At 39.8% G+C, this 21,425-nt stretch overlaps 1 protein-coding gene across 1 annotated transcript in view; it reads right to left on the bottom strand.

Moving 5' to 3' along the window:
• The window catches only part of LOC124619703 (dynein axonemal heavy chain 2), a 1,014,172-nt gene that overhangs the window by 314,112 nt on the left and 678,635 nt on the right, over nucleotides 1-21,425 (bottom strand). The gene's annotated exons all lie outside the window — the stretch shown is intronic.

The following is a 21,425-nucleotide window of genomic DNA, read 5'->3' as shown; positions in this document are numbered from 1 at the left end:
AAAGTAGGAAAGGCTTAGGGAGTTGATCAATCAGGTCAGCTAATACATTCAGGGCTACTGCACCATCTGGAGGAAGATATACATTGCAGACAGTTATTTCCTGTGTCTTCCTTATTCTGACAGACACAGCTTCAAAAAGGGTTTGAATGGACACAGTCTCACTGCAGACTGTGTTTAGAACATATACACAAACTCCACCTGACACTCAATTATAGTCACTGCGGTTCCTGTAATAACCGTCATAGCCACAGGTGGCAAGGGTGCGCATTAGGTTTCTTGGAGGGCAATGCAGATAGCAGGTGTAAAACACTTAACAGTTGCTGTAGCTCAGTCAAGTGGTGGAGAAAATCGTCGCAATTCCACTGGATGATGACATCACCGTGAGACTGGGAAGGCATGGAACATTCAATGAGGCAGTTTACGCCTCAGAGTCACCTGCTGCCACCAACTTATTGCCTCAGCAGTCTGTATCCATTGTGTCTGAGGATCTGGTGAGATCTAGGTCCTCAGTCGATGCCAGAATCTCAACCCCATCCTCAGATGCAGAGCTTATAGGTGGCGGTGGTGTGGGTGCCACCACAATTCCCTTGATCTTAGGGGTCTTCTTTTTGGATTTCTCTCACTGCTCCTTGGGTTTCACTAGCTGGGAGGATTTCACTGGCTCAGTCTCCAGGACTGAGGATGAGCGTGAAACACTACGACCACCTGCTTTTGAGCACTTCAGCCACTGGTGGGTGTCATCTTTCCCACAGGCACAAACCTGGGAAGGGAGTGACCCAAGAGACCCCTTCCTAGCAAGATGAGCCTAAGAAGACTTATGCTTCTCCAGCGCAGAAGTGGCGATTGTTATCTCCAATGGTTGGGGTGGTGTTGCTCCCGCAGTAAGTGGTGCAGGAACAACAGGGAGGGAAATGTCCCCCATCATCAAGATGGCAGGTGTACGTAGTCTTCCGGCTCTGAGACGTAACTGGGGTTGGCGGAGCTGATGGTGCCAGAACTGTTGTAGCAGTGGCGTAAGATGATGTCATACATACAGGATGGAGGCGTTCCAAATTTTCTCTTAGCCTCAGTGTAGGTCAGTTAGTCCAGGGTCTTGTACTCCATGATTTTCCTTTCTTTCTGGAGAATCCTGCAGTCTGGTGAGCAAAGGCAAATGGTGCTCTCTGCAGTTGACACAGATGGGAGGTGGGGTATCAGGAGCCGGCCAGAGTGGCCAAGCATTTCTAGGCGCTACAGTTTGGAACTGCGCAACTGCTATGGTCGCAGGTTCGAATCCTGCCTCGGGCATGGATGTGTGTGATGTCTTTAGGTTAGTTAGGTTTAAGTACTTCAGAGTTCTAGAGGACTGATGACCACAGCAGTTAAGTCCGATAGTGCTCAGAGCCTTCCTTCTTTTTTTTTTTTTTTTTTTTTTCCCCACAATCTCGACCTCGACATGTGGCACTGGAAGTACAGCACGAAGACATATGGCTGAACTTCCAGCACTTAAAGTGCCGCATTGTGGGAGGGATATAGGGCTTTGCATCACAGCGGTAGACCATCACCTTGACCTTCTCAGGCAATGTACCACTCTCGAAGGCCAAGATGAAGGCACCAGTGGCAAGCTGATTATCCCTTGGACCCCGGTGGACACGCCAGATGAAACGTACACCTCGCCATTCTAAATTCGCGCACAGCTCATCGTCAGACTGCAAAACAAGGTCTCTGTGAAATATGATATCCTGGACCATATTTAAGCTCTTATGGGGTGTGATGGTTACAGAAACATCACCCAGCTTGTCACAGGCAAGTAACGTCTGTGACTGGGTAGAGGATGCTGTTTTGATCAAGACTGACCCAGATCTCATTTTGGACAATCGCTCCACTTCCCCAAACTTGTCCTCTAAATGCTCAACAAAAAAATGAGGCTTCATCGTCATAAAAGATTCCCCATCAGCTATCGAACATACAAGTACTGGGGTGAATAAGATCCGCTGCCATCCTTAGCCTGATGTTCCTCCCATGGTGTGGCCAGGAAGGGGAACGATTTGGGGTCGTACTTCTGTGTGTTGAATTGAGCTCGTGATCACTTAGAGACTGCTGGTGTTTCACCACCAGCAAGAGATGATGGACTATGCTTCATCACGTGTCATCCGCCCTGATGCCACCCACTCCGACCAGGGCCCTCCCCACGGGTGCCACCCAGCCGCAGCAAAGGCCACCTGGCAGGATGGCCACTGCTGGGAGTACACGAAAGAAGACGAAGTAATTATTCCAGAATTTGAAACCAGAACAGCTGTTAGCATGAGTGACATAAAAGTAGATATCTTACGTGTTGCGAAACAACTCAAATAACTTAAGACAGGCAAGTCTTCTGGTCCAGATGGTATACCTATCAGGTTCCTTTCAGAGTATGCCGACATAATAGTGCCTTTCTTAGCAATCATATACAACCGCTCACTTGATGAAAGGTCTGTTCCTAAAGACTGGAAAGTAACACAGGTAAAACCAATATTCAAGAAAGGAAATAGGAACAACCCATTGAATTACTGACCCATATCACTGACCTCAATTTGCGGTAGGATTTTGGAGCATATACTGTACTTTAACATTATGAATCACCGTGAAGAAAATGACCTATTGATACATAACCAACACGGATTCAGAAAATATCATTCTTGTGCAACACAGATAGCTCTTTATTCCCATGAAGTAATGAGTGCTGTCAACAATGGACCTCAGATCGATTCCATATTCCTAGATTACCAGAAGGCTTTTGATACCATTCCTCACAAGCGACTATTAATCAAATTGCATGCATATCGAATATCATCTAGTTGTGTTACTGGATTCATGATTTCCTCTCAGAAAGGTCACAGTTCGTAGTGATACACAGTAAATCATTGAATAGAACAGAAGTGATATCTGGCGTTCTGCAAGGTAGTGTCATAGGCCCTCTGTTGTTCCTGATTTACATAAACGATCTAGGTGATAATCTGAGCAGCCCCCTTAGATTCTTTGCAGATGATGCTGTAATTTACCATCTAGTAAAATCATCAGATGATCAATTCCAATTAGAAAATGATCTAGAGAGAATTTCTGTATGGTGCAAAGAGTAGCAATTGGCACTAAACAAAGAAAAGTGCGAGGTCATCCACATGGGTACATCATCTAAGCTCCCTGACCAAATTTACATCTATCTACATCTACATTTATACTCCGCGAGCCACCTTACGGTGTGTGGCGGAGGGTACTTATTGTACCACTATCTGATCCCCCCTTCCCTGTTCCATTCACGAATTGTGCGTGGGAAGAACGACTGCTTGTAAGTCTCCGTATTTGCTCTAATTTCTCGGATCTTTTCGTTGTGATCATTACGCGAGATATATGTGGGCGGTAGTAATATGTTGCCCATCTCTTCCCGGAATGTGCTCTCTCGTAATTTCGATAATAAACCTCTCCGTATTGTGTAACGCCTTTCTTGAAGTGTCCGCCACTGGAGCTTGTTCAGCATCTCCGTAACGCTCTCGCGCTGACTAAATGTCCCCATGACGAATCGCGCTGCTTTTCGCTGGATCATGTCTATCTCTTCTATTAATCCAACCTGGTAAGGGTCCCATACTGATGAGCAATACTCAAGAATCGGACGAACAAGCGTTTTGTAAGCTACTTCTTTCGTTGATGAGTCACATTTTCTTAGAATTCTTCCTATGAATCTCAACCTGGCGCCTGCTTTTCCCACTATTTGTTTTATGTGATCATTCCACTTCAGATCGCTCCGGATAGTAACTCCTAAGTATTTTACGGTCGTTACCGCTTCCAATGATTTACCACCTATGGCATAATCGTACTGGAATGGATTTCTGCCCCTATGTATGCGCATTATATTACATTTATCTACGTTTAGGGAAAGCTGCCAGCTGTCGCACCATGCATTAATCCTCTGCAGGTCCTCCTGGAGTACGTACGAGTCTTCTGATGTTGCTACTTTCTTGTAGACAACCGTGTCATCTGCAAATAGCCTCACGGAGCTACCGATGTTGTCAACTAAGTCATTTATGTATATTGTAAACAATAAAGGTCCTATCACGCTTCCCTGCGGTACTCCCGAAATTACCTCTACATCTGCAGATTTTGAACCGTTAAGAATGACATGTTGTGTTCTTTCTTCTAGGAAATCCTGAATCCAATCACAAACCTGGTCCGATATTCCGTAAGCTCGTATTTTTTTCACTAAACGTAAGTGCGGAACCGTATCAAATGCCTTCCTGAAGTCCAGGAATACGGCATCAATCTGCTCGCCAGTGTCTACGGCACTGTGAATTTCTTGGGCAAATAGGGCGAGCTGAGTTTCACATGATCTCTGTTTGAGGAATCCATGTTAGTTATGATGAAGGAGATTTGTATTATCTAAGAACGTCATAATACGAGAACACAAAACATGTTCCATTATTCTACAACAGATTGACGTAAGCGAAATAGGCCCATAATTATTCGCATCTGATTTATGACCCTTCTTGAAAATGGGAACGACCTGCGCTTTCTTCCAGTCGCTAGGTACTTTACGTTCTTCCAGCGATCTACGATAAATTGCTGATAGAAAGGGGGCAAGTTCTTTAGCATAATCACTGTAGAATCTTAAGGGTATCTCGTCTGGTCCGGATGCTTTTCCGCTACTAAGTGATAGCAGTTGTTTATCAATTCCGATATCGTTTATTTCAATATTTTCCATTTTGGCGTCCGTGCGACGGCTGAAGTCAGGGACCGTGTTACGATTTTCCGCAGTGAAACAGTTTCGGAACACTGAATTCAGTATTTCTGCCTTTCTTCGGTCGTCCTCTGTTTCGGTGCCATCGTGGTCAACGAGTGACTGAATAGGGGATTTAGATCCGCTTACCGATTTTACATATGACCAAAACTTTTTAGGGTTCTTGTTTAGATTGTTTGCCAATGTTTTATGTTCGAATTCGTTGAATGCTTCTCTCATTGCTCTCTTTACGCTCTTTTTCGCTTCGTTCAGCTTTTCCTTATCAGCTATGATTCGACTACTCTTAAACCTATGATGAAGCTTTCTTTGTTTCCGTAGTACCTTTCGTACATGATTGTTATACCACGGTGGATCTTTCCCCTCGCTTTGGACCTTAGTCGGTACGAACTTATCTAAGGCGTACTGGACGATGTTTCTGAATTTTTTCCATTTTTGTTCCACATCCTCTTCCTCAGAAATGAACGTTTGATGGTGGTCACTCAGATATTCTGCGATTTGTGCCCTATCACTCTTGTTAAGCAAATATATTTTCCTTCCTTTCTTGGCATTTCTTATTACACTTGTAGTCATTGATGCAACCACTGACTTATGATCACTGATACCCTTAAATTCATTTGTCCACTTGGCAACAGTTGAATATGAAGGAGCAGAGTCCCCCAGTGTATTCTGAAAATCGTTATGAATGTCCTTTGCTTTCATACTTTTCTTTACAAAGTACTTAATCACTGCTTGAATCTCGATTTTTTTCCATCATCACAAATCACTACATGGGAACAACAAAAGAGCCACGTCACTGCCACAGCTCACTTCCAAGAGCACTGACGTGGCACATGTTTACAGGCAACAGTCCAATTAATATCACATGAACAACTTGTTGCACTAGCGCTGACCTCAAGTCGTGATTCAGAGAAATTTTCAAACCACCCTCATACTTGTTAAGGAGGTTTGCAACACTAAATGCACTTGTTACCAATGTCTCACTTAGTTTTAGAGCTATCTGTTCCTCGGCCTTTTTGGCCCCACCTGTTTCTGTCTTCGTTATATCCTGTATGGTTTTCATTTTGTTGCTTCATGTAATTATCTTTTTCTCATAATAAAGTTGTTTAGATTTCTAGATTACATGCTTCAGTATTCCACAGTGTTCTTTGTGATCCATTACAATGCTAACATCATGGCTGTTCCTAGATAGTAGATACAGTTTCCTATTTGTCCCACATGATATCTTTATCCCTTGCATAATCTGTGGTTTATTTTTAGATTCTGTTTGATTTGAGTTAGCTTTAGGGGAAAACAATTTTCAAAACAGAAAGTAACTTTATTAATGAATGCTTTGTATTTTCCATTTGAGTCAGAAGTACTGTAAACATCTACCCAGTTCATGTCTTTGAGCAGTCTCCTAAAATTCTCAATTTTTGACTGATTTATGACCCTCCTGTGCTCACTCTTAATAGACTTTTTGTCCTGACAAGTTTCAACATTTAACGCAAAATGCTGCATGTCATGACCAGATAGCCCATTTACTATTGGTTTTATGAGATGTGAGAACTCCTCATTTTTCCATATTTTCTTTACAGAAGTAAGAAGCTAAATTGAATCCTGTAACATTTAACATATCTATACCAGTGGTCACATGATGTTCAGAGAGACAGGTTATATCAACTACTTTGTTCAACTCGAATTCTTCGACACAAACAAACAACTCATATCGCTTACCCCTTAGTCCTTGGGTATTCTGATGTAATAAGGATAAAGATTTTGTGCACTGGCTGAATTACAACGGGATGAACCTAATTCTTCTGTAAATTTGTGAATACTCCAGTTTCAATCGGCAGCTGTCTGCATGAGTTGTGCACATTAAAATTTGCTTTCTGGCTGCCCGTTTTATCAGTGTGAAAGTCATTTTCAGCCCGTTTCTGAATGTCTTTTATTTCTGCCCTCCCTACCCTGAAAAATTGTTGTTGTCACTTGTAATGATTGGTACTTTACCACTTGTGATAGTGGCTCCCCTTGAGTTATTTGCTATTAGCCCCGACAGCCTTTCTTTTTCTTTCCTTTCCTGTTGAGGTGAAGGCCATGCCTAGTATAGTCTCACCTACTGATAGAATCAACAGATTGACACCAACATGAGATGCCAAACCTGATCCAAGCAGCCGTTCCACCTCTAAATTAATTTTCCTAACAGAAGAGTTTAAGTGAGGCCGGTAATGGCGCCCCAAATGTCTCACCCGCTATTACGACAGTGTCTTCCTCTGTGAAGTCTTTACGAAGTGAACCTACATCCTCTATGACCTCACCAAGACTTGGATTAGGTTTAAAAAAACTTGAGACCTGGTAACCTGACACTAGTTCATCCTGCAACAGTTGGCCAACACCTCTACCTTATGAACTACCTAACAACAAGACTTTCTTCTTCTTCTTCACAACTTTCTCTGACTTCTTACTTTTCAAACATTTTTTGAAAGTTTGTTGTGACCTGTCTACTCATACTTCTACTTGTGGCTCATCAGTTTCCAACTGTGACAGCAGACCAAATGTGTTTTTCACATTGAAAACAACACAGTCTGAGTAAGTCCTATACTTATTTCTTCTGCACCTGTTGTCACTTCCCCACTCTTTTTTTTCCTTCTCTCTCCTCAACCTTTCCAGATCTTGTTTTATCTTATCTAGTTCGGCCTGAAGGGCAGCAATCTTCTCCCTCCTTCCTATCACTGTAGTAAATCCTATACAACCAATGATCCTTGTTTATTTCCCTGATCCTCCACAACATGAAACAAACTGCAACAACCCTCACACCACACTCCGAAACTAACAATCCCTTGGCAAGTCATATATTTCTCACTCCTGGCAAACAAATTTTAGTTTTAGTCTAAATTAAACAAGAATAACTCCTAGACTACTCAATTAATATTGAAAACTTCAGGAGAAATAGAAATCATTAAATCTGTATTATGTATGTGATGAAACAAAAGTAAACAAAGAACTGGGCCTACACTATATGAACTTTTCACTTATTTCTGAATTTTTCACTTTGGTTACTTACTTGAATACTTACAGTATACAATAACATAAACAAAACCTAGCCCAAAATTCACATCTATGAAATGTTTTCTTTTTCAAAAAAATATGCAAATAAATGTGAAACCTTCAACTTATACTTTACAACAGGTATTAATTCATAATTTATGATATAATATTGCATTAATTAATTGTTATTATTCAATTAAACACTTATCCTTACAAGAGCTCTAAATGTACATGACCCATGAACCAAAGATGCTACTGCAGCCTCATTAACAGTGATATTGCAAGACCCAGAGAGGAACTCTTACTGTAGCTGTCAAATTCAATTCAGTTGGGTTATCTGGAACTGTCAGTTTTTAACAATGTCAATACTGATGTATTTGAGGTGTTCCAAGAATTTGTTATGAATGGTCATAGTAAAAAGAGAGCGAACTATATATTACATTACTTCTGAGATATGTTGAGATATTTTTTAAAAAATTTTTTTTTCAAGAATTTTCTACACTTCACTTCCAGAAACAACTGCTGCACTTTGAGAAATGACATTCAGCTGATATAGGCGAATGTGAAGAAATAACCAGGTGAGCAAATCAGTAACAGGGAATCGTAGCTCCCATGCCAACTTTAATTCACTGTTCAATAACAACGGAACACCAAAAGATCACATAACATTTTCTGTGAAGCCAACAAGATGATAAAATATTTATATGGTCCAGACAATGTTACAACTAATGTAAAGAGAACATTGTACAAAATACAGATCTTTGATGCTGTTTGTCTACTGAAACATGAAGAAATGTGACTAAATTTACAGACAGAATTCCCATAAACAAATGTGAGAAGGATTCTCAATGAGACAGGGCTTAACTCTCTCAGGTCATGAATAGTAAGCCTGACTGCCCACACAAATACCCATGAAGCTTTTGACAGGCTTATCCTTCATCCTTCACATATATTTTGTCCTAAAGTAGTAAAAAGGCATATGGAAAACAAAAGTACTCATAGAAGTATACACTGGTGTTTTAAACCTGACCTCCAAAGATTAAGGGCTTTGGTAATGCTCATTTATTACAGATTACAGAAAGGTGAAACAGGCTGGCTTCATGGCCTGGACTGAGAGGTACAGATCAGGTACAAACAGAAATCTATGGCAAACTAACTATATCCGTCATCACAAAACAAATGCAAGGTTACCTGGTAAATTGCTATGGCAGAACAGGGTAAAAGTAACAAAAACATATTTTTTCTTTTAAATAACAAAAAACAAACGCTTGATTTGCAGTGGAACTCCAACAACTCTCAACAGGGTTTTAGCACTAATTTGTCAATACTGCCATCTGTTATCTTGACAACATTTAGTGCCTTTGAAGCAATATCATCTGTGCATGCCCTGTTGATAGATTCTCTGAGTCATCAAGTTCTTATAGGTATGCTGAGTGACAACTAAGTAACTTGTAACAACACATAATCTATCACAGTAAGAGCTCTGGAGTTTCAAATGTTGACCTGAGGACAACTTGTCTGGTATCACGCTGTGAGAATCTGATGATACCCCTATCACTGCAACTAGAGATGGCTTAAGAGAGCGTAACAGAACAGAGTAAAGATGACCTTTAAAGTTCTGTATTAGCTTTAAACATAATCACTTGGCTAAAAACATAATTTTACCTTTTGTAAGCCCGGCACTAGTAGTATCAAACAATTGAAAGTCCAGGATGGAATAACAACAGTAAGAAAAGAATAGATTGCTACTCACTGCATAGAAGAGGCACTATGAAAAAGACTGCTAAACATTAAGTTTACAGACAAAACAGACATTCTTCCAAAATGGAAAACACACATAAGATATTGCACTCAGCGTTCCAAAATAGTTCTGTATGCGGATGATACATCCATTGTGTGTAAAAAGGAATCATTTAATGAACTAGAGACCCATTGTAATAATGTGACAAATGAAGTTGTTCAGTACTTTAGTGAAAGCCACGTAAGTGTAAGCAGTTGTAAAACATGTCTCATGGAGTTTAACAACAGTAGTTTTAATGATGAAATTAAACTATAAATAGGCAATGAATTAGTTTAACAATCTAAAGTGGGACACACATGTTGACACTCTAGCATGTAAGTTGTCTAAGTTAGAATATATTTGCAATTAATATGATCAGCAAGTTCTGCAAAGACTGCATACCATGCTGTATTTTCCTCTCACCTGAATTACAGAATAGAAATGTGGGAAGCAACAACCAAAGCAAATCTAAATAAGCTCTTGCCACTTCAGAAAAGGGATATAAGAATCATCTGTGGAGCAAAATATAAGGAATCATGCCATGGGTTTTTTTTCTAAATCCTGGTGAACTAACTGTAGTAAACAAGTACATTCTAAAAGCCATATTACTTGTTAAAAGACTGCAGCCCAACGTTTGCTCCAATTTGTATCAGTACAATAACAGAAATAAACAAAAATTTTACATCAGCAGCCATAGAACAGCACTTTATTAAAGATGTCCACAATATGCAGGTTTAAAGATAGCCAACGCACTGCCCAGTAAAGTTATGACCCTACCCACAATGAAGCTTAAATTTCAGCTAAAGAAATTTCTGTTACAAAATCCATTTTACACATTAGAAGAGTACCAGTCTTACATGCAGAATAAGAAGTGCTTCAAAAAATATGTAATTAGTGTTAAGCAAACCATTTTATTTGTACTTCAATAATTTTGTTAATCAATGACGTATTCAGAAGAATGTATTATCATGCTATGTATCAAGAATTGTAACCTGTTTTTATACATGTGTAATGAATCATTCGATGTTGAATAAAGTATAATTATTATTATTACTCGAGTTTGACAGCTACAGAATAAGAAAGTCACAGGATTACATGGTAAAAATGGAAATTTGTGGATGGAATAACACATAGAATAAAGGAAAGGCAACCACTTATCTATAGTTGAATGATATTTAGTGCATAGCTTTCAGCTGGCTTTCAAGCTCTTGCTCTCTCTGTAGCAGCAGTACACACACCCATGCGTATAATACATTCCTGGAAATGGAAAAAAGAACACATTGACACCGGTGTGTCAGACCCACCATACTTGCTGCAGACACTGCGAGAGGGCTGTACAAGCAATGATCACACGCATGGCACAGCGGACACACCAGGAACCGCGGTGTTGGCCGTCGAATGGCGCTAGCTGCGCAGCATTTGTGCACCGCCGCCGTCAGTGTCAGCCAGTTTGCCGTGGCATACGGAGCTCCATCGCAGTCTTTAACACTGGTAGCATGCCGCGACAGCGTGGACGTGAACCGTATGTGCAGTTGACGGACTTTGAGCGAGGGCGTATAGTGGGCATGCGGGAGGCCGGGTGGACGTATCGCCGAATTGCTCAACACGTGGAGCGTGAGGTCTCCACAGTACATCGATGTTGTCGCCAGTGGTCGGCGGAAGGTGCACGTGCCCGCCGACCTGGGACCGGACCACAGCGACGCACGGATGCACGCCAAGACCGTAGGATCCTACGCAGTGCCGTAGGGGACCGCACCGCCACTTCCCAGCAAATTAGGGACACTGTTGCTCCTGGGGTATCGGCGAGGACCATTCGCAACCGTCTCCATGAAGCTGGGCTACGGTCCCGCACACCGTTAGGCCGTCTTCTGCTCATGCCCCAACATCGTGCAGCCCGCCTCCAGTGGTGTCGCGACAGGCGTGAATGGAGGGACGAATGGAGACGTGTCGTCTTCAGCGATGAGAGTCGCTTCTGCCTTGGTGCCAATGATGGTCGTATGTGTGTTTGGCGCTGTGCAGGTGAGCGCCACAATCAGGACTGCATATGACCGAGGCACACAGGGCCAACACCCGGCATCATGGTGTGGGGAGCGATCTCCTACACTGGCCGTACACCACTGGTGATCGTCGAGGGGACACTGAATAGTGCACGGTACATCCAAACCGTCATCAAACCCATCGTTCTACCATTCCTAGACCGGCAAGGGAACTTGCTGTTCCAACAGGACAATGCACGTCCGCATGTATCCCGTGCCACCCAACGTGCTCTAGAAGGTGTAAGTCAACTACCCTGGCCAGCAAGATCTCCGGATCTGTCCCCCATTGAGCATGTTTGGGACTGGATGAAGCGTCGTCTCACGCGGTCTGCACGTCCAGCACGAACGCTGGTCCAACTGAGGCGCCAGGTGGAAATGGCATGGCAAGCCGTTCCACAGGACTACATCCAGCATCTCTACGATCGTCTCCATGGGAGAATAGCAGCCTGCATTGCTGCGAAAGGTGGATATACACTGTACTAGTGCCGACATTGTGCATGCTCTGTTGCCTGTGTCTATGTGCCTGTGGTTCTGTCAGTGTGATCATGTGATGTATCTGACCCCAGGAATGTGTCAATAAAGTTTCCCCTTCCTGGGACAATGAATTCACGGTGTTCTTATTTCAATTTCCAGGAGTGTACAAGAAACTCAAAGGCACATGCCAATGCTCATGGCAAGACACAGGGTAAAAATGTGTCAGGGACAGGACTTTGTGTGAGATTGTTCTGAAAATTAGTACAACAGTTAGAGAAGCAACTCATGAGGTCAGTGTATCTAACACTCAAACATTCTGAATCAGATAACTACGGCAGATAATCAGTGGTCATAAGGCTGTTAAAGCATTAATGGTTACAGGTGTTAAAACGAATGTTAGGAAAGGTTGGATAATATTTTTGATTAGCAACTGTGAGAGGAAAGAGTTGTCAAATTATCTGAGCAGTCAACATAAAATATTTAGTTATGGGGATGAAGATGTAGAGCTCAAATGGATAAAGTTCAAAGGCATTGTACAGTACTCTTTTCACATGTACATGTTGAACCAGGTTGTGAGTGATTAAAAAAGACACATCATGGTTCAACAGCAGTGTTAGAATCTTCCTATGAGCTCCTTGACAGATTTTAGTGACAAAGCTGTACTGACAAACCAAAACTGAATGAAGCCAAAATGAGAAGTCTACTTTCAGAACCTTTATTGATTCCTACACAGGTGATTTTTTCCCCTCCAAACACTTGTTTCATCATTCTGCAACACTTAAACATAAGGATTATAACCCTATGCTTATATACATCTGCATGATGTCCCTTCTGGAAAATGGGAATGACCTGTGCTTCTTTTCCAACTGCTTAGAACTCTTTGTTATTTTTGCAACCTACAATAAACTTCTGTCCGAGTGGTCTAAGATCTATATATAATCTGTATGGAATTGTGCAAGCCTATCATCAGGTCCAGATTGCTTTCCTCTGTTAAATGAGTTCATTTGATTTTTCTTTTAGTTGACCACTTATTGCTATTTTGGCATACTCACTATAACTGAAGGTTATGATTCCTAATCATTCTATGATCTTTAACAGTAAAACAATTTGGAAGACTGAATTGTGGGGGTTTATAGCATCCTATGAACTCTTGGATTGTATGTTTGAGAATATGAAATATTTCACAAACAATGAGATTGTGTTTTTCTTGGTACCTTTATCAGAAGAAAAAATATTCCAATATCTTTTGCATGTGTATCTGGGATAATATTATTTCTTCTTCCAACATTTTGGCTGATAGCGTTACAGCAGAATTTAAATCACTTGACATAATACTGTGGAGGAAATGCACGTACAGCTGAGATGACATTGTCAGTCATAGATAAAATTTTGTGTCTATGAGCGACCGCAAATCCACATATTATGTTAGTACTGTAAATTGGCTGACCTTGGACTTGCTATGTTTTACTCTTACAAGGAAACATCACCAACCTGACCTCATATTTAAGAAGAAAAAAAGCACACTTGCAAGGTATCAACCCCAGAAATCAATTCTACACCAAAATTAGGTCCATTATTTTGATAGTATGCAGTTATGAACTCCTGAATACACAGCTTCAAGACAACCACACACACCAGTTGTCACTTCCTCTGCCCCACTGCAGCCGCTTAATGTCCAAGCACAATGTACTTGACACTGGAGTGAATAAAGGGTTAGTGAAATAATGTTCTAACATTAGTAACTTACTTTGTTCAGTGTCAAAGTGTGCGGATTCTAACCTGCAACTAGTGTCAGGGATCTTTCTGTTCCCAACATTTTTATGTTACAACTCACGAATACAGTGTAAATGAATGAAACAAATGAGTGCACCAGAAAAGAAGTATCTCAGCTCAATTTTATTACTAACATCCCTGTTTGGCATTATTTTCTTTCAATTTAAAAGCTGGCACTGTTAAAATAAAATACATGTGCCAACATGACTGGCATGATTAAACCGCAATTAAAAAACCTTTAACTATACAGGGTGTATCAAAACTAATCATCCAAATTGGCACATCTGTGAATCTGAAACTAATAAACATGTAAAATGAATTTTGTTTTTTGATGAACAGGAAACAAAAAAAAATTTTTTTAAATATCTTTTCATAGGTGTTCAATATGCCCCCTTTGAGATGCACGGCATATGTAAATGCGGTATTCAAACAGTTCCCGCACTGCAGTGAGCATGTCTTGAGTTACAGCTTCCAAAGCTGCTGTTATGCGATGTCTCATTTCATTCATTCTTGTTGGTAACGGAGGCACATAAACAGTCTTTCATAAAGCCTCACAAGAAATAATCACATACAGTCAGATCCAGTGACCTTGGAAGCCAGTAATGTAAGACTGAATTATTTGATCCATTGTCATCGATCCATTGTTCTGTAATCCTTTGATTTAAAAATTCCTGCACTTCCAGATGCCAGTATGGTTGTGCCACATCCCGTTGGTAAATGAGGTCATTCAAATCAGTCTCCAACTGTGGGAAAAGGAAGTTCTTATGCATATCGAGATATATGCTTCCTGTAACAGTGTTCTTGGCAAAGAAAAATAGACCACTCACCTTTTCCCATGATACTGCACAAAACACATTAAATTTTGGAGAGTCCGTCTCATGTTGTACAACTTCATGTAGTTGTTCTGTACCTCATATTCTCACATTATGATGGTTCACATTTTCACGTAAATGGAATATTGTCTCGTCCGTAAACGCCAAGCATGGAAAAAAACTGTCAACCTCCATCTTGCCAAGAAAGAAATTACAGAACTCCACATGTTGTTGTTTGTCACCCTCATGAAGAGCTTGCAGTAGCTGAATTTTGTGTAAACGTCAACACAACACGTGCCAGGTGGACATCGGGGGGCATTTTGAGCTATTGACCTGCATGGTGAATGGATTTCTGCAGTCTCCTTGTGAAATTATGGTGGATGCATTTGCTACCTTTGTCAGGCACTCGAGGATGCACCAACAATTTGCCTTTACACAAACAACCTGTTTCTCAGAATTGTTCATGCCATCGTCTAACACTCTGTGCTGTAGGAGGATCCACACCATACCCAGTATGAATGTCATGTTGAAAAGTTACTACTGACCCACACTGCGCAAAAGGTACAATACAAAATGGTTTCTGTTGTCCTGACACCATTTTCACTAGAACTGAAGTAGGCACATACTGCTACTATGTAGCAGGAACCATGTAAAACTCGAGAATTTGCTCTTTCCATCAGTATGTTGTTCAAGCACTTAACTCAAATAACATAATAGTTACGATTTTTTTTTAATTGGATGATTCTTTTTGATACACCTTGCATTTCATAATAATCTTTCAGTTGCTTAGGTTTATTCATTTTGATTTTGAGTCATATATGTATGGTTGCAGAACATTAATTTGATAATGCTGTTAACATAATACTGAATGTTTATGTTCATGAGGTTGACATAATACATATATAACTTGGCTATTTTTCATGTTGAATAACCTGTGTTCTTAAACAAGATTTCAAAACATGTTCGGCCAAAGTGTCCACGTCCTCATTCCCCTTCCCTCATCTTCAGCATCATATGAATAGGAGGCTCTGGTTGTCACTCTGCTGTACAATTCTTCAAGCTCAGGCATTAGGCAGCTGCAGTGAGGTGGAGCAAGTGTCAAACAAGCAGTGCATGCAAAAATTTAAAGCTGTACATTAGGAAGGTCATAACTACGAACTATGAGAATTATAGCCCAATTTTTATGAGGGGTCAATTGCTAGGGCTGATATCTTGCAAGTGTGCTTCTTTCTCCTTACAATGTCAGGTCAAGTTGGTGATATTTCCTTGTTTTGTCTATGATTGATGCTCTTGTTGCTGTTAGTGTCATCTCTGATGCACATGCATTTACACCACAGTATTGTGTCAAGTGGTTTACATTCTGCCAGTGTCTCATCTCAGAGATGGCTGTAAGATTATGAGCTGAAATATTGGAAGAAGAAATAATATTACCCTGGATGAACCTGAAAGATACTGCATTATGATCATGAATCCTGAAATACTGTGCAATCTGTTGTCCTGACACCATTTTCACTAGAACTGAAGTGCTGCTACCTAGCAGGAACCATGTAAAACATGAGAGTTTGCTCTTTCCAACAGTAAGTTGTTCACACATATATCTCAAATAACAACCTACTGTGGCCAAACATGTAGTTGTTGAGACGATGACATGAATTTAAACAATATTAAAATTCTGGTCAATAATTATGAAACATTTTTATCCTAAGAAACTATTACAACCTGTAAAAATGCCAACATCTCAACCATGAAGGGAGAGCAAGGAAATTGTACACAAAAGCCAATTAACTGCTGTATTACATAAATGATATGCCAACAGAACACAGGCTTAAAATGCATAATCAATAGTATCAATGCAATTTCTTTCTGTGATAGCAAAATTAATTTACACATGGAATGTAACAGGTAAGGTAGTTTACAAGAGTTTTAAAATGATGGCCACTGTTTCCAGAGAAAGTTAGGCACTCAAAAGCAAACACTAAATACCAATGAATTTTAAAAAACACCTTGTGCACATCTTTGCCTTTTTCTGTTGTCTGTATCACTCTACGTCATGTAATAGGTAACTATATTTTTTGCACAGGCAATTTTAGAGAAGCTGTAAATGTTTTCATTCATCAGATACAAAAATTTCACAAGTTATTTATAAAAGTAAGAAGCAGCTGCATATACTACACAGGGTACACTGTAAAGCATAATTCAAATTAAGTAAAATTTTATAAATAATTAGTACTATCAATCAGCTAGTTTGTTTCCATTCTTACTATCTGATAATTGCTGATCACTTTCAGCACAATGGATGTGAATGTTTCGCAAGAGAATGTTCTGTTAAATGAAAAATCAGTATGTGGACTACAATGACTACACACATATAAACATCACAGCAATCACATAGTAATAGTAACAAGTTAAAGAGTAAACAGAAAACTGGTTGATGTCAACACATAATTTAGAGTTCAAATGAACAGTCATTCCCTAATTTGTTTCACACGGCCACAGTTTCTTACACATGGTTCATATCTTGGATTACTTAGGTGTTTTGTGAAAGCATCAGCTAACATCTCTTCAGAAGGCAGATGTTCAGTACTAATAACATGTGAATCAACATGCCTTCTTATAAAAAATTATTTTAACCCTACATGCTTGGGTCTATAATTTGTCATTAGACGAATGGTTCCTTTATTATCACGCCATATTTTAAGTGACTGTGTGCCACTACTTGGATCTATCTGAGACACAAGTTGTCTCAAGCTTAGTAAATCTTGAACAGCTGGTGCCAAAAGCATATATTCAGCTACCCAAGTAGAGAATGCAGTAGTTATTTTTTTTCACAAAATTAAAGGATTCTGCATTTTTATGCATGAACCTGTCACGGGATTGCTGCCACTGGTTTTACTTCCCCAATCGGTGTCACTGAAGGCCACTATTTCTCTGTGGCTATCTCTAGGAAATTCTAGCTTACAGCAAATGGTTCACTTTCAATATCTAAACATCTTGTAACTGCAGCCAATGGATCTTTTTAAAACCATAGTAATACTTGCTAAGAAGACTGACAGCAAACATGTGTCAAGTCTGAAGATTTGGGGTGGATACATAAAAATTCCTAGTGTCTGCTGATAAGATACTTTGATACAAGTTGATCTGACTGCCTCAAGGCCCAAACTGAGTTTGGGTGGTGTTTCACTGGCTTGGTTTCATTCATTTCAAATTCTTCCACTTTTCTTTCATAGGAAATCTCAGAGATCAAAATTTTTCCTTTTTCACAATTTGTTGTAAACATAGGAATTGGCTCACTGATCCTACATCTTTTATCTAAAAAAATATCATCAAAGATTTATTGACATGATTCAAAACATTTCCGTCATTTGAGAATGCTGGCATATCATCTATGTATAAAGTTATAATGACTAGTTTGGTGCCATTTCTATGAAAATAGACACATGGATCAGTTTTTGTCTGTTCATTTCCAGTTTTCTCAACACCTCATCAATTTTTCATAGAGATATGCGGTGGTGATATCAACATGGTCAATCTCCTAGTTCTCTCATGCTATCTTACATAAGAAATATCTAATGAATACATGCTTGAACAATGGTGTGAAGGTTTCATGGTAATTAACACCTTTAACTTTAGAGCACACTTTTATCATTAGTCATGCCTTAAATGATTCTGGTATACTGCCAGTTCTAGGATCTATTTTTAATACCCACATAGTCTTCAAAGGTTTATGTCCCCTGCACAGCTCTACCTCTTCAAATGTGTCATTACAAACTAGAAATAATTTTGCCTTCACTGCTTTTTTTTCCATTCTTCCCTATTTATCCCTTACAAGGCCTCATTGACATCAGTGGCTTCATTTGGAAGTCCTTCTTGTAAATAAAATGGTCTGGCCTTTTCTTGAGTTTTGGTTCTCTGCTCGGCCTTTGAGGAGTAACCACTTGTTGAACTACACAATCCATTTTTTGATTCTATGTTCCTCATGTTGAGCTTCAGTTTATATTGGATCACTGTCAAACCCATAAAAGGGTTATTATTACTGTCTAATGATTGCATTCAGTATGTGAAGTTTTGATGCCATGAAGAACTGCTCCTTGTTCTAATCCTCATACATTGGTGATCTTAGGTTCCTCAACCTTTGAACCTGGGAAATTCTCATCCTCTAGAAAATTTACATCTCTGCTGCCAATTATGTGGCAAGTCTCCCTATCAGTGAATCAGTAGGCTTTGGTTGCTTGGCAGTGGCCTACAAATGTCAGCTACTTTGGCTTCTTATACCACTTCTTGTTGTGGGGTGTTGGGATGTGAAACATCACACTGTAACCAAAAATCCTCAAGCGTGACAAAGAAGTCTTTCTCCTGTAGCAAAATTCTTATGGTGTTTTATCTTCAAGTGTGACGGATGGAGAACAATTTGATAGGTATGCAGCTGTAGACACAGCTTCAGACCAATACTCCTTAGGTAAGTTAGTATCAAACATCAGCTGAGCCCACACCTATGATGCAGTGGCTCTGGTTGCATGAGTGAATTTTCCCTCTTTTATTGATTGCGCCAGTGCTCCTTGCTGTGGTGGTTCAATAATTATTCTGGGTCACTGAGCTCAGGTCTTTCTTCAACATTTGATTATTGCACTGGCACTCTGGCTTTTGAAGTTACGGTGTGTTACTTCACACTGCCCTATTATGTTGCATTGTGGTGTTTGCTCTTTTGCTTGCTTTGCTCGGGGGTTGTGTGGTAAGGCTTTCCTGGTGCTTCATCTTCCGCTACACCAGCAGAGTGTTGTGTAGAAATTAAAAAAAATTCGGCATGTACACCGAAATTATTCAAAGTGGAATGGTACTAAGTCCAATATATTTTTAGAATATCCTTTGTTAGTTTTGAACAACCTTCCCCCTTTTTCTCCCCTGCTAGAGCAAAGTGATTCACTCTGTTGCACATGTAGCATTTAATAATAAACTTTTGTATTATCTTGCTTATTTTGATATTAGACTGACTGTTTCTTCCAGTCTTGTTGTGGTGTTATTTTAATAGAATTTGTGATGACATGTATGCCACTGTTTTCAGGGGCCATAATCATAAATAGTTAATGATCAGGTAATTCAGTCAGCAGCAAAGTTCCTACGCACTTTTCACTCACCGGGAACTTCATTTCTTTTTACTTAAATGTGGTTGTTTTGATATGATCACAATAGTTGTCTATTGACTTGCATTTATTTAATTTGATTGTTATTAATGTTCTAAGTGAACCCACGCTATGTGTGAGTTCAGAGTCTTTTTCCAGGGCTGTCTGGCCCTCTGCTACTGTATTTGTGTCCCTTATATGGGAATAACTTATCTTGTCTGGGAATGTGCTTTTCTGTCTCTTTTCCTCCAAGAATCATCCAGATTCATAAGATCTGAAGAGACTCTCCTATAACGTGGACTAAATATACCTCCATAACGAAATTCTGTGCTCAATTATTTTCACGTCCAATCATTCGTGAATGATCAGTAGGATGGGGAGGACAACAATCAACACCCATATAACATGAACTGACTCCAGATTTCTGCACATAACATCCATTTTTAAAATATAAAAGACATTGGTTTCATATATCAGCCCATAACATTTTTGCTGAGTATTTTTCAGTATTATTAAGATGATAAGCTTTGTAAAAAGAATGTTTTATTAAATAAAAAATCAGTGTGTTTACTACAATGACTACACGTACGAAGTCTTTCAAAAAGTAAAGTGACTTTATATTTTTATGAAAAAATATTTATTTAATCATCAAACAATGGAAAATCCAGGATGTAATGTAACAATATTAGAGAAGGAGAGTTGCTACTTACCATATAGTGGAGATGCTGAGTCGCGATAGGCACAACAAAAAATCACCACTCACCATCTCCGCTATATGGTGAGTAGCAACTTTCCTTCTCTAATATTATTTAATCATCAATATTCATGTTGTCCCCTTCAAAGTTATACCTTTCAGATACAGTACACTTGTGCCAATGCTTCTTCCAATCCTCAAAGCAATTCTCATAAGCACTTTTTGGTACAGCCTCGAGTACTTACATCAATGCATTTTTTATGTCGTCAGTCGTTGAAAATCATTGTCCTTTCATAGGTCTCTTCATTTTTGGGAATACGAAGAAGTCGCAGGGGGCCAAATCTGGTGAATATCGTGGCTGAGGCATGAGTGTCGTGTTGCTTTTTGGCCAAAAAGTCTCTCTCAAGCAATGATGAATGGGCAGGTGTGTTGTGATGGAAAAGCCATGAATGGTTTTTCCACAATTCTGGACTATTTTGTGTACTGCTTTTCCCAAACGGCGCATAACATCAAAGTAATACTCCTTGTTGACCGTATGACCTGGAGGCAAAAGTTCATGATGAACTACGCAATGATAAGTGCGGGGGGGGGGGGGGGGGGGGGGGGGAGTGAGAAAAACGTTGACATTTGATCAAACTCGATTTACTTTTTTGGTCTTGGCTCTCCGGGATGTTTCCATTGGGACAATTGGGCTTTAGTTTCAACATCATAATCCATGTTTTGTAACCAGTTATGACCCTTTTGAGCAAATTAGGATCATCATTGATGTCATTCAAGAGTTCACGAGTGATTCTCATGCGATGGTTCTCCTGATCAAATTGAGAAGTTTTGGAACAAACTTAGCTGACACGTCTCATGCCCAAAAAAAAAAAAAAAAAAAAAAAAAAAATTACATGACATGAGCTGACCGGTATGCCAACATTCTCAGTAACTTCTCTTACAGTAATCTGACAATTTTCTGAAACAAT

This window comes from Schistocerca americana, chromosome 6, assembly GCF_021461395.2.
Source record: "Schistocerca americana isolate TAMUIC-IGC-003095 chromosome 6, iqSchAmer2.1, whole genome shotgun sequence".
Classification (NCBI taxonomy): Eukaryota; Metazoa; Arthropoda; class Insecta; order Orthoptera; family Acrididae; genus Schistocerca; species Schistocerca americana.
Note: the sequence above shows the minus strand (reverse complement) of the source record. Positions and strands in the feature narration are given on the sequence as shown.